We start from the raw sequence: 10158 nt of genomic DNA, 5'->3' as shown, positions 1-10158 counted from the left end.
TATATTATAAATACATTTAAAAAGGTGTTTCTTTTTATTATTGAGAAAAGTGTGAAAAACACCACTCTCTTCTGTCCACTCTACCCTGTCTTTGAACCTGAGGAACTCTCATTGCTCCTTTCATCTCTAGAAATGCCACTTATTCTCCTGCTTTCACGTCCTGACTCCAAAGTGAAATGTTTTCTACACAGAAATTGGGTGATATTTTCCCACAGTATGTCTTAGCAAAAGACATGCAGTGAGGTAGGTTTGTTTGTTTGTTTGTTCAATGGTGGTCTTGCTTGCAAACCTGTGGATACAATAAAACACTTGGTGTGTCTTTATTAATTTGTATATTGCTAATGATGTGCCTAACTTGGTACCAAGATGTGATTTAGGCACCAAGAGAATTTGTATTATTTAATACTAGTACATAATAAAAGTACTTATCAAACATTCATGTGGGCACGTACAGAGGCATAATTGTATTCTTGTAATGCACAATATAAATACTAATATTGTTTTGGAGAACTGGCATGGTATGCTGAAACCATGGTTTGGAAAAATGCATTGTGGTATGTTTTTATCTGTGGGACGTACTGGCAAGTATAACCGAGATTCTAAATACTGTAGTTGTTTACTTCAGTTTTGATTTTTGGCTTAAATATTCGAGTTTTTTTTTTCCTGTAATCACTGAATTATTGTTCTTGTGAGATCTATGACAGAAGATAAATCGTAATTGTTTCATGAAAGTTATTTCAATTATTATATTTACATTTAAAGATATATTTTTAAAAATTTTCTTCTATTAAGGTAGCTTAAAAAGTATTTAAATAGAGAGAACAGTGGAATAAATATTTGTGTGCCCAATTCCTCAGCTGAAACCTTGATCTAGATTCTTGTCATCACTATTTGTGTCCCATTTCCCTGGCTGCAGATGGTATTGATACATTTACTCTCTGTCATCAGATTCTGTCTGTGAATATTTCAGGGTATATTTCTAACAAAGACTCCCATTTTAGACAGATAAAGAAGAATCTTAACCTTTTTGAAAAAGGTACTGGAATTTTGAAGACTAAAATCGTAAATGGACTTTTGAGTGGTATAAAGGAAAAATGAGGTCTTTTGAATGGAATAAATGGAAAAAAGAAACATCTGACAAACAGTTGTACCAAAAAACAGTTACAGTGAAAAAGTCAAGCAGTATCTTTCAGAGTATCCAGCAGTATCCAGGGAAAAAAGGGAGAAACAGGCAGTTTTGAGCAGCCAGTGTGTGTCTACATTCTGGACAGGCCTGTAGGGGTAAGAACCAAGTGCATTTCATTCCATTTAAGATAGCAGTTCTATTTTGAAACTCTTTTTGGAAGATAAATCAAAGTTGTGTATAAAAGCTACCAATCACAATATTCACTCTGATATTATGTATAGCAGTGAGGAATTAAATCTAATGTTCAGTCTGATTAAATGAAGATGGTATTTTTACAAAATGTTTTGTAACCTCTAGAAATTGTACAATATATGGTAATTCCAGTTGTATATAATGCTTAATGTGTATTGAAAGTCTAGAACAAAATTAACCCAGATGTTATGTGAATTAATAGTGATGACTTCTAGGTATTATAATTTTGAAAATTTTTTATTTCTTCATTCCTTTCATGGGAAATTGTTGCAAAATTTGTTTCTTATCAGCACATGTGATAGAAGTTAATAAATAACATTGAAGATGCATACTATATGTCAAGCATTATTTAAGTACTTTTCATCTTTTACCCTTATTTCTTAGGGTATGCCTAAGAGATTTTATTTCCTTATTATGTAAGTGAGGAAACAGGCATGGAGGAATTAAGTTCCTTGACAGTTTCACCTTTTAGTTAATACTTTGATTTTAGATATAATCTTATCTCCAATAATTGAAATGATACTATACTGCTTTGTTTTTTCTCTACTTAATATGGTGTATTAGTCAAGAGAGTTTTTTTTGAGACAGGGTCTTGCTGTAGTTTAGACTGGTCTTGATTTCACTAGATAGCCTAGGTTAGGTTGGCCTTGAACTCAGTGATCCTCCCCCCATAGCTTCTCAAGTACTGTGATTACAGGTGCATCCCACTCTCAACTCTAAGAAACATGTTTTAAATTTATTTTTATTTTTATTCTTCCCCCCCAGCATCGGGGATCGAACTCTGGACCTTGCGCTTGTGAAACAAGAAACATGTTTTTAAATTGATGGATAACATTTGATTTTTGAATGCATCATATTTTTTTTCCAGCTGGTCCTCTGTTTTTGTTCTTTGCCTTTTACTGCAGCATTCAAATAATAGTACAGTTAAATATCCTTGCATATAAATCTATGTGAGCATTTTTTATTATCTTTCTAAAATTAGCTTGGAGAAGTGGCATTACTGGGTAAAAGATCATAAACATTATAAAGGTTCTGATACAGGTTTTGAGGCTACAGGTAGTAAATCATCATCCTTAAATTTAGAGAAACTGTTTTGACTTACTAAGGTTGGGCTTGCATGTGCTTAGGTATGGGCGAATGCAGATTTAGAAACAGATCAACTATCACGCATGGGAATTTGTGCTCTCATAGTTTCTCTGATAGAAGTCAGGCTTCTCTAACCTTGCTGAGAAAAAGGAGAAACTCAAACTTTGGAGAGTAAACTGTAGCCATATGTCTGCTTTATAATCTTGGTATCTACTTTTTTAACTTAAAATTTGTACTAGCCTAAAACTTTTATTGCACATGGTTTAAAAACATATAAAATATGCTATCAAATTATTTAAATCTTCCCTTATGTTTGATCTTATTGTAAATTCAGATCATAATTAGATAGAACAATTTTCATTGTCTCATTTTTCAAAGTTGTAGACCTAAGATATGCCATATTGATTAGAGACCATTAGGATCCTTGAAAGCCTTTCAAATGTTGGATTTTTAAGTAAAAAGGACATTTTTTTTTTTTGTACCAGGCAGGCAGCAGAACCACTGAGCTAAATCCTGGCCCAAAAAGGACATGTTTTTTAAATGGGTCACATTACTATTTTACAACAAACAAGAATCAAAAATTGTTAGTTAATTCACTGATACTGTCTGTTAAATAATTAAGGTGCTATTGTGTGTTTCTCTGAAACATACCTTCTTCCATAGTCTGGGTAACTTCTACAAAGACTTTAATCATAGGTTTGAAATGGGAGAAGAGGACATTTTAACTTATGAAGTTCTAGTGAATAATTAATGATATGAGAAAGAGAAAGTATTCATATCCAGCTAGGAAAGAGCTTAGGGCCAGTCATTAAAAAAGGCTCAAAATTGATAAAGGATAATTTGACAGTATAGACGTTTCTGAGAGCTATGAATGGAATACATTTTAAAAAGTTATTGAAGGGGCTGGAGATTTAGCTCAGTGGTTCCGCCGCCTGCCTTGCAAGCACAAGGACCCGAGTTTGATCCCCAGTACCAAAATAAATAAATAAATAAAAAAAAAGTTATTGAAATTTGAGAGTTGTGCTGCTATCTACTATAAATAGAACAGGTACAAAAGTTAGTATAAGGATTTCCACCAGGAAATTTTAACTCATAATTAATAGTTGAATTAGAAAGGTTCATAACTGCAAAATTAGGTTTGGGAGAAGAGGTCTTCACTTTTCTTCAGATTTGCAAAGAAATGACCTGAGGAAGCTTAAACTGCCCTGGAATGTAAGCTCCACAAAGCCAGGGATTTTTGTTTTATCCACAGTTTTGTCTCTGGTTCCTGGCAGGTAGTTCTCCTCAGTGAGTATTTGTTGACTATATAATTTTATAAATTTATCTGAGGTATAGTTGAGGTATAGTTAGGTAATGGATTTGTGGAAGTTAGGGATACATTCCAGATTTATGAGATAGAAGTAGAGTTCAGATTGATGCCTTACTGGCTTACTCCTGCATTTGTCCCCAAATTTTGATTTGGTATATAAGTGTAGATGAATAGGTAGAGTGGAAAGCATTTAGATGGAGCATTTTTGGTCATTTTTCATTTTTTTCTGTACCAATGTGGAAATAAAATAGGAAAATTATTTTAGAAATCATATTCATCAGTGTATAAGATGCTACTATTTTCATTTCATTCAATAATGAAACCATTATGAAAAGCTTCTCCCCTAAAATTGTGAATGGAAAATTTGCTGATTGCTTTCTTTAGATCAAGTAGTAGGAGAGTAACTGCTATTCTGGAAAAAATGTAAAATCAATAAAATGTTGACAGTTTTACCTGCAGAGAACATTGCTTTATCAGCAGGAGCTGTAGATTTCTGTAATGAAGCCCAATTATTCTAGCTCAGTATCATTATACAGCATTTTTAGCAGGTCATGTAATATAATCCGTGATTACATTAGTCAGCATACTACATTTTCATATTCTTTAAAGTTGAAATTTAGAAAAACATTACAAAGAATGACTGAAAGAAGATTAAAGTATAAATCCACTTTTATTTATTTATTTTTGGTACCAGGGATCAAACTCAGGTCCTTGCGCTTGCAAGGCAGGTGGCAGAAGTGCTGAATTCCCCGGCCCTTCACTTTTAAAATTATAAAATTTAATGTACTTCTAAAATGTTTAGAGAAAAATTGGATTACTTAAAGCTTGAAGGGTGAGGCAAACATTTCTAGTTTTAAAATCATGAGTTTTCAGGGCCAGGGATTTAGCTCAGTGGTTCCACTGCCTGCCTTGCAAGCCCAAGGTCCTGAGTTCAAGCCCTGATACCAAACAAAAACAAACAAATAAACAAAAAACCAAAACAAAATCATGAGTTTTCTTTGGTAATTACAGGGATAACAATACAATATTTATCTTAATTGTTTTTAGCAGTCAGAGTAAAAGGATATTTGAATAATTGCTTATAGTCTGCACTTGATTATTTGTGAGTATATTTTTCATGTTGTGTACTGTTGCTGGTGGTGTTGCTGTGTTTTGTGTTTTCCATAATTATTTTGGTATCACAGATAGGAACTGTGATTTTTTTTTTTTTTTGGTTTTTTTTTTTTTTTTTTTTTTTTTTTTTTTTTTTTTTTTTTTTTTAGACAAGGTCTTGCTATGTAAATCTTCAGACTGGTCTTAAACTCACTGTGTAGCTCAGGCTGACCTTGAACTCATGATGATCCTCCTCCCTCAGCCTCCTGAGTGCTGCCATTACAGACATGTGCCACCATGCTCAGATAGGTTTTAATCATCATTTTAAGAGTAAACATTTAAGTAGCTTTACTTAAAGTAGCTTTATTTAAGTGAAAACTATTGCACAGCCCAATGTGGCTGCAGAAACCTGTAGTCTCTTCCCAGCACTTGGGAGGTTGAAGTAGGATTCTTAGTTGAAGGCCAGCCTGGGCTATGTGTTGAGACCCTGTCTTAAAAAAAAAAAAAAAAAATCCATTGCATTTTTATTCTCAAAAATATTAGAAATTTACACTGTTTTGTTTTTTGTGTAATTTTAAGAGCCTTTGCAAGATTTCCAAATATTTTTAATAGAAGAGCAGGAATAGGCCTTCATAAATTCCGTGTCTTGCAATATAGTTTCTTTTTTTAGTTAGAATATGATAAATTTTTGGATCACCACACACTTAGCTATTCAAATATAATATAAAAGAAGTTGCAAACTCAAATTTAGTGTTTTGGTTGGGATCTTCGAAATAATTTACCCTAATCTTTTTACCCTGCAGGTAGTCCTTTTGTAGCATTCTGGGGAATATTAGCATTCCCATCAACTTTGGCATCAAAATTCAATGAGCAGGGCCTCCAATTCTTTATATACTAGACTTTTCATTAATTATGTAGTAATTACATTCTGTAATGTTGAGAACAAATCTACCATGTGCCAGGCACTATAATATTCTTGTTCTCTTCAAATTATGAAGTATTCAAAGCTGACAAATATTGAGAATATTATAATGAACACTGCTGAGATTCATTTACTCTTAATTTTTCATGTATTTGTGTATCAATATGTTTTAGAAACACATGCATCCAATGTCTTCTAAAACTAAGATAATTAAATCTTTGGTGATTCTTTTTAATTTTTCTAAAAATTCTTTACAAAAACAAAATGACATTATTGTGTTATCTGAATGCCCATTCAACTTTCTCCTTTATATCCTGAGCTAAAGTGAAGGAAGACTCATTTGCCCTGAGCTCCTTCCTAAGCATCAAGAGTTAGGCCTCTATTCTCTTAATTTATTGCATACAAAAGCAACGTGATCAGGTGAAAAGTCTTGGTCTTCAAATCTTCTCTTGTTTGCCTGTTTACAGTCATCACTTTAGTGTTGTCACATGCCAATGGAACTCCTTGTTTATTTGACCTTTTTCTTCTTAAGTTAGAAAGAACAACATCTATCACGTATATAACATGACCACATGCAGATAAACCTGACCTCTGATTTAAGCAACTCCAAAGTGAGATTATAAAAGTAGTTGTGTTCTCCAAATCAGTCCAGTGAAATGGAAGTGAATCCCATGTTATATAAAATATATGAAGAAAAGATGACAGAATGATTGACATACAAGAAAGCAGTTTAAAGGGCCAAGGGTTTGGCTCAGTGTTTCTGCCTCCTGCCTTGCAAGCACAAGGGCCCGAGTTCGATGCCTGGCACCAGAAAAACAAACATACAAAACAAAAGCAAGCAAGCAAGCAGATTTTTAAAAATCCTTAGAAATTAGGCAAAAACCTCCTCCCAAACCCAGGCATACTAAAAATTGTTATCACCTATAGAGAAAGCTACAGAAGTATAAATCAATTATTTTCCATGGTAACCAAAAGACATAATTATTTAATCAAAAATGAAAAGTTCAAAATAGATGGTTGATATCTACTGAAGAGGTTTTGGAAAATTCTGGAGAGGCTCTGAGAAGTATTAAAATGAGACAATTCTGTGACAGTGTTATTACCAGAAAAATGAACACATGAAAAGCATGGCACTGGCTTTGCTGTGTGTGAACAGATTACTCAGAGGTGTGACAACTGGTCAATCATAGTTGAAATTGTTACAGTATATTCCAAACTATTTTGATCTCTAATAGTGAGTGGTTTTGTTTCTTGTCCCTCCAAAATAAAGTGAAGATGTTATGGATTGTATCTAGATATGCCCATGAAGCCTTACGCAGTCATAGGTGGGATGTTTTCAGAGGTGGTGGATCTGGAATGTGTGATACTAGGAATGATTCATGGTTCAGTGTTAGGATCAAGGGCACTAGAATTAAGAGTGTGAGTGCTACCCGCCATAGTAACCTGGATAAGATATAATAGAAAGAGCTATGGTCGTCCCTTGTTTGCTTGTTATCTTCTGACCACCATGAACTGTTTCTCCCGTGATGCCTGTCTGCCATGCCACCCTACTGTGGAGCCAGTCAACTATGGACTGGAACCTCTACAAATTGTGAACTAAATAAACCTTTCCTCCCTTAATTTGTGGATGTTGGGTATTTTGTCTCAGCAATGAGAAAAGTAACTAATACAGAAGAATAGTTTACATCTCATCAAATACTGTTTAATACATGACCATTCTATAAGACATGACATGCTCTTTGTGATACGTGCTGTATTTGCTTTGAGGAGGAAAAGATTCTGTGAACCTAAGATTACTATTAAGAATTATGGTAGAATTATAAATAGCATATTGTTAATTGAGTCAAAATATTTAATGGGGTAATAAAAATTTCAGTAGGTCTGAATGATATTGCTGATGAACAAGTATAAGCGTATTAGTGTTTTTTTCATATTTACCAGGTTTTTGGTTCTGAAGATTTGGCTCTACTCATAATTTGGTTGACCAAGCCTCTGAGTAAATGAAGTATTATCTTTGTGTAACTTGTCTAAAGGAATATCAAATTAAGAGTTTTAAGTAAAAAGTTAATGTTTCAGAGAGTTATCCTGTTTTGTTGAATTGGATATTAAGTATATTAAACAGGAAAAAGTATTAAGAAAGTGGTTGATTTAAATCTGAATAATTGGAGTTTCAATGCTATATTTAAGTTTGGTTTATTTACTGCTCAAAAATGCCACTAATTTAATGATAGGAAAACATGGTATGAGTTCTTATAAGTGATAAAAGGACAGCTCCTTGTAGTGATCAGTTTTATTTTTAGTAAACATCAAACATTAGGCCTAGTAGGTATGTATATGAATTGTATTGCCAATCTATATTTAGTGAATAAAATAATGTTTAAATGTGGTGTTGAATAAAGTATTGCTGTATGAATTCAGTCATTGGCTAGTGAAATCATTACAAAGAGAAAATAGGGAAGAGGATATCTATGGATTCTGAGAGATTAGAGGGGCACAGTTACAATTGTCTGTGTGTGGGTTTTGTTTAGATTTGGTTTAGAACAATCTCTTTTTTGTTTGTTTGTTTTTTGTTTTTTGAGACAGGGTCTCACTATGTAGTTGCGACTGACCTGGAACTTACTAAGTAGCCCAGGCTGGTCTCAAACTCACAGCGATCCTCCTGCCTCAGCCTCCCAAGTGCTGGGATTACAGGCGTGCGCCACCACACCAGGCTAGAACAATCTCTTTTTAAAAGAGATTTATGGGAGATGGGGATTTAGCTCATTGGTACCACAGCCTACCTCTCAAGCTCAAGGTCCTGAGTTTGATCCCGGGTACATTTAAAAAAACAAAAAACAAAATGCTGGGAATTTAGCTCAGTGGTTCTGGCACCTGCCTTGCAGGCGCAAGGACCTGAGTTCAATCCCCAGTTCCATAAAAATATATATAAATAAATAAAAATAAAAAGGACATTTATGAGAGGTTTGGGCAAATTTGAACACTGATTGGTAGTTTATGTTACAGAAAAATTAATATATTGTAGGTGTTAAGTGGAATTGGCTTATGTTGAAAAAGTAGGTGCATACTGAATTATGTACAGATAAAATGATTTGATGTCTGGTGTTTGATTCAAAATAATCCAGCTTGTTTGTTTGTTTTTGTTTGTTTGTTTTTTGAGACAGGGTCTCACTATGTAGTTGAGATTGACCTGGAACTCACTATGTAGCCCAGGCTGGTCTCAAACTCACAGCGATCCTCCTGCCTCAGCCTCCCGAGTGCTGGGATTACAGGCATGCACCACCACGCCCAGCCTCAGAATAATCCAGCTTGGTAGGGTATGATTTGCCAAGAGTTAATTGTTGAAGCTAGGAATAATGAGGTATTATGCCCAGTAATTTTGCATTAGATTTAAATTTTCTGTATTAAAAACTCAGAAAAAATTAATATATCATTGGAAGAGAATTACTGCAGCTCTAGATGGGCCTGGTATAGAGCAGAAGTAAGGATAGATGTGAGCAACACCAAGATGTACTTACAAACATACTAGACATGTAAATGTTGTTTTGTTTTGTTTTGTTTTCCAGAGTGGAAGCCATTTTTTTGAATCTTGGATAGTTAACATCTAAATGCTTAATTCTCAAAACTGCTCAAGAGACCTACAGTCAGAATTAAATGATCCACATTACTACCAAGAAATTGTTGTCTCAAGTGACAGGGTAAGATTACAGTAAATATTCTTAAAGCCAAATAGTGATTAAGGCTGAAAAAAATTTTTAAATGCTGTATTTTAACTTCCAGCTTTTAGTATAACATCATGATTACATAACTATTAACTTGTTAAGAGTAATGTTTTATTTTGGCTTGTAGTTTGGGAGGTTTTGGTCTGTGAATGATTAACTATTGTTTTGGGTCTGTGGTGAGGTGTAGCACATTATGAGGGGAGTGCATAGGCCTATGCCTCAAATCCCCTTCCAGGGCACACCCCAGTGACCTAATTTCCTTCCACTAGGTTCTGCCTCTCAAGCTTCCACCACCTCCCAGTAGCCTCAAGCTGGTATCAAGCCTTTAATGCATGAGCCTTTGTGCAGCAAGTTCAAAGTGTGATAGTTAAGGGGCTAATAAATATCAACATGCAAACAAATGCCATAAAAATGGCATTTTCTCCTCATAGATTCAGTTAGTAATGGATACAGTCTTGTCACTGGAGTGCTCTGCTTTCTCTCTGCCTCGAGTTTTAGGGTAGATTCAGAGGAAGCTGATGCTGAAAAGCAGTATAGCTTCTAGGATGTTTTATTAGGGATCGACCCCTATTCAGAGGAGGGTGGAATAGAAAGCAGATTGGGTAGAGGAAATTGGACTATAATGCAGGCTCAATAAAGCTTTGGTAGCTCT

Source organism: Fukomys damarensis, unplaced genomic scaffold (assembly GCF_012274545.1).
Source record: "Fukomys damarensis isolate Sample0158 unplaced genomic scaffold, DMR_v1.0_HiC HiC_scaffold_35, whole genome shotgun sequence".
NCBI lineage: Eukaryota > Metazoa > Chordata > Mammalia > Rodentia > Bathyergidae > Fukomys > Fukomys damarensis.
Note: the sequence above shows the minus strand (reverse complement) of the source record.